A 5,582-nucleotide genomic window follows, 5' to 3' on the forward strand; every position below is an offset into this window, starting at 1 on the left:
TAAAGCAGATGCCCTATGCTGACCATCTAAAAAAACTCCACCTATACTCTGTCGCATATCGTCTACTCAGAGGCGATCTCTGCTTAACATACAAGGCTATGTCAAACCCAGAGCTGTTGGACATGCTACACTTAAAGAAATCCCAATCCCCTCAGAGACACATGCTCCAGGGATCTAAACCTTTTCATCACAATGAACAAAACATGCTGGAGGGATAGTTTCCTGACCCAGAGACTCTCCAGACTCTGGAATAGACTGCCCATACATGTCAAGCAGAGCGCCTCTTTGGCCCTCTTCAAAAGGAACCTTGATGATTGGATGGGAGATAGGAAATTCACCCCAGGAATCACATCAGTCGCCCTGCTAGACAGGGGTCTAGGGAAGTAAATACTGTGGGAAGAAATAGTCAGGGATTTGTTATGGCTAGGCTTGTATAGGCCCTAGGGCCGATAGCCTAGTATCAACCTATGAACCTATGAACCTTTTGTAACAATTATTGATATTTACAGATGGCATTATTGTAGATGTCTATGTTACTTATTTCATAAATACTTGTATTATCAAGATGGTTATAACGCATTTTTGCATATTGTATACAACTCATCACCACAATTTTGCCACTTTTATCTGCAGGTTTAATTACCAAATTCCTGTTTCGACTGAAATCTAACAAAACTTGCCATTCTTGCTTAGTCATATTGTAGCTGCTAGCACTTCCATCAAAATGGTAACACAACTGTTCAACATCAAAATTAAAAGCAGCTGAAAAATTTTGAACATTACAATTAGTAAAGGGTGGTATAAATGTACTTTTGCTAGCAACACTATCAGTATTTAATAAACAATATGCATTATTACACATATCATCATTTTCAGAAAAACACAAATAAAAACTTTCTTCAGAAGAGGAAGAAACATGACATTCATTCTGCTCCATTAAATGCTTAGAACTACTATCATTACCATCATCAAAAAAAAAAAAAACAAGAAGGATGAAGCTTACTTACTAATCTAAATACTTCACACTTCAGTATATAAAGTCTAGGAACACAGTAGGGACATAACTTTAATCCCAGATTCAAAACAGAAACAACTTCATCATTTAGACTCGTTCCTGAGATGTTAACTACTACATTATTACTAGATTTAATTGAATCATTACCATCTAACTTTCTTGGCATTAGATTTAAAATGTCCATGTATTCAATCCCAGTGCTGTCCTTGCCCGTTTCTCGTTCTCTTTTGATTGACTTGTACCAACAACTGCTCAAATGCCTAAAACTGTCTGTTGAAGTTGGCAGAGTCTTACACCACTGCTAAGGGTGGATAATCCCCATCTTCACTTTCCCAATCGATGACATAATCACTGTCTTTGGAGGACACAAAGGTAACTGTAACAGTGTTCCTGTTATCTAAATTCTCACAAGAACTAGCTTTATTCCTGCGATTTTTAAATTTCCACAAAAAAAAAAACTATCGTTCGTATAATCCTTCAAGTTACATTTAAGTTTGTATGTCTTTCTGTCTCTTAAATCATTTTCATATTGCTTCATTTTATCTTTATTGTCCACAAAAAAACTGTCAAAACATGACATGCCATACCGGGCTGTAAGAGTAGAACAGAGCATACGAGCTTCTTCCTTAATCAAACTTTGTTTAACAATGTCATGCTCTATCAAAATTTTAACCCATTCCTGTAAACATTTATGAACAGCTGCAACCCATCTCCACTTAAATTCGTTATCCTCAGCACATTCAGAGTCAAATAGAGTACTAGAGCTCTTAAAGGCTCACAAGCCCCTCGGTGAAATATCCAACTCCATATATCTGCGTAAGCTGAGGATATTGAAATAAATGTTAGACTCTTTAAATAGTAAATTCTCCAACTTACTGTACATGTTTTGAAGGGCTAATGGCCAGGGCCAGCCTATGGCCAACTGGTGCCCTAAGCTAAAGGGCTCCACAGTGACCCCCAACACCACGCAGTGCTCCCATCCTGCTTTACCTACACCATTCAGATTACCAGAAAAATGCCCCTGCTAGAGTGACACCCTAGGTGGCTGCCTAGTTGGCCTATGCCTAAGGCCGGCTATGCTAATGGCAGAGATGCAGCTTGACTATCACCAACAAAGGAAAACAGGTTATCAGTCCTACAATCCCTTTCCTCCAAAAAACTCTCCCAGGAGTGATTCAAATGTTCACCACTTCTGCCACTTCTGTCTTCCAAATGGAAGACATACTGTTCTATTGCATGCAGGAAACCTTCAGCAACATCCTCACGAAAAATCCGAGGAACATTAGATAAAGGATCTGTGGCCATAAATAAATATTAAACCACACAAAATGAAATACGAAACAAAAAAACACTGCCACAGATCCCATAAAATACTTTAATGCAATAAAATCTCTGGCACCTCAAAAGCCTTCAAAGGAGTTAACACTCAGTAAAACACAACAAGTATATATATATGTATATATATATATATATATATATATATATATATATATATATATATATATATATATATATACATATATATATATATATATATATATATATATATATATATATATATATATACACACACACACACACACACACACACACACACACACACACACACACACACACACAGTTCAATAAGACAATTAGCACCAATTAATAGGGTCCACAGTATTATATTTCAAAATATAAACAGTTTCTTTATATAACAATTTATGTTTCAGGTCAATTTTCTCTCCATCTTGCACACACTTGTTCAAAAGTAGACCCTCTTAACAATGAAGCATCCCCTGCATGAAAATCTTTAAATTGCAATGCTAATTAGCTTTCTATACGCATATTTTTAACATCCCTAACATGTTCCTGAAAAAGGACCTTAAAAGCACCCTGACTTTCCCCAATATAAAACATCTTACAAGGACATTTTAAAACATATATTATTCTATCTGTATTACAATCAAATCTATGTACTGGATTATAATTAATATTATTGTTATTATTATTTACATTTTCTTTTTAATCCCTACCTCCCACAGACATACTGGGTTATGTTACCAAAAGGGAGGCATGCTATGGAATAATGAGAGAATCATCCCCACTGCTGTCATGGTACCTTCCTCAAATGTCCATTCCTCTTCTCTGAAGCACAGGGTAAAAATCACAGCAGCTGTGGTATAATCAGCATTGACTGTCATTTACCAGTTTTAGCACAGGGTTTAGCAAACTGATAGGATTGTGTTTGCAATGTCTTCTGAAAAGTGTTTGCTCTGCATTTTCTTAAGAATTTTTAGCATAAATTTGAGAGATGTGTTACAATGTTATTATTGTGTCATACAGGGAAAATTAGTGAATGCCATGCGCCATGTCTGCAAGAAGGCAAGGTTCTTGCTTGTGCATAAAGAACCTAAATGTAGAAATAGACTTTTAAGATTTTAGTAACTTTGGTTGTGACTAAATGTAGATGTAACACTGATCACTAAAGACTGAAGGATGAACTACATGGGGGCTGCAGCTCTCAACCTCTTAACACAAAAAAATCTGGACAAAGCCAAAAAGAATCGGGGGAACAAAGCCCCCAAAATAGGGACACATTTTAAATATTGCTCTTATAAACATGGAAGCCAGTTAGAATAAAAGATCTTGTGTTACCATGCATTTTCTGAATGATTCGAAGTCTGAAACTCAAATGCCTGTCATTATTTATTGAATTCAATCCTCACTGATTTGCCTCAAAAATCTGGAAAATCACAAATTTTACAAGGAACAGACCAGAAATGTCAGACAAAAATCTGGACATTCTGCAAAAATCTGGACAGTTAGGAGGTATTCCAACTCATTGACCCTTTACAGGTGCAACTAAGGTGCACTATCTTTTTAAGAGGCTCGTTCAAGGTCACACAGTATGCAAGAACACATTAACAGAATCAAGCTGTGGACTTCAGGAAGTAGTTCTTCACCAGCTCATATTAGCCTTAATCCTCTGAACTAACTGTCAGTTAAAGTCTGATATAAAGGAAAGTATATCTAGCTATTAAATACACGATGCGGTGGACAGAAACCACAGCTACTCCAGTTTGTTCTGATCTCTTTCCCCACCACACAGAAAATGTTCTCTGCTCATGGTGGTTAAGGCTATAACATCTAGTGTTACTGTAGTGGCTTCTATCTCCATTCCTTTTGTCGTCTTGGTTTGAAATGACCACCCAGTATTCCTTTTTGTACCATTAATGCATACTTTTCCTTTTCTTTCATGGAGTCAAAGATTCCTGTGTCCATTTGCTTTGCAGATATTAGCTTAGCTCTTTTCCGTTCTTACCATCCGCTTTGCAGAATTCCACCAGTTTGTCTCCATGGAATTTGAGCATATTTCCTTCCGTTTATTTTTTTCTGCACTTCCATCTCTAAAGATAGTTTTCATGTCCTATTTTTTGGATAATTCAATTATCTTCAGCATTACTTGTTGCACTAATTTCACTGTTGTGGATTTTGCCTGAGTACTCTTTCTGACAGTGACATGTGACACCCCTATATTACTAATTCACTGTGTTTGCAACTTCTGTCATGATTTCCTTGCTATCATTTGAAGATTCAAAATCATCTGTTCTCTGCTCTCTTGCCTGTACCTCATCTTTTTCCTCAGTTGTCTGCTTTTCCTTACAAGATTTCTTTTGTGTGCATCTCCACTACTGTATCTTTTTATTTCAATATGACTTCTGCTATTATCACATTAATGCACCTGTTTCCTGCATTTACACCTATTAGTTGTACTACTCATATAGTGTTCGGTGAATGAATTGTACATTACACACAGCGTACAGTAATAAGCACTATAACCTTTCCACTTATCCAGTCTGCATTTTATTTATTCCCATTTGTTTACTGGGAAAGTTCTACTGAGCAAACAAGACCCTTTTTAGCAGAAGTCTGTTTTAACATGAAACACATCTTAACCCAGCATGCCTCTTCTAGGAAACAATTTAAAAACAAATAATGGTCCAGTATATAGATTCCAAAAGTACTGCTGCATGATGTGGTATCTGCTAATAGAATCTTCTCCTTCAAAGTGCAAGGCCTGCTTGGTGCACACCCCCTTACAATGTATCAGCTGTCAGTTACAAAGGGCTATATATAGGTATTCCTGCTACAATACCAGTATTCCTACGATACTAATATCTCTGCTATAATGCTACTATCTGTGCTACAATAATAATATTCCTGCTACAATACAAATATCTGTGCTACAAAACTAATATTTGTGTTACAGTACTAGTATCCCTGCTACAATACTAATATTTATGCTACAATAATAGTATTCCTGCTACAATACTAATAGTTGTGCTACAGTGCTAGCATCCCTGCTACAATACTAATATTTGTGTTACAGAACTAGTATCCCTGCTACAATACTAATATGTGTGCTACAGTACTAATATCCCTGCTACAATACTAATATTTGTGCTACAATACTAGTATTCCTGCTACAATACTAATATTTGTACTACAGTACTAGTATCCCTGCTACAATACTAATATTTGTGCTACAATACTAGTATTCTTGCTCCAGCAGTAGTACTCGGTC

Source organism: Protopterus annectens, chromosome 4.part0 (genome assembly GCF_019279795.1).
Source record: "Protopterus annectens isolate FY-2018-M chromosome 4.part0, PAN1.0, whole genome shotgun sequence".
Taxonomy (NCBI): Eukaryota; Metazoa; Chordata; order Ceratodontiformes; family Protopteridae; genus Protopterus; species Protopterus annectens.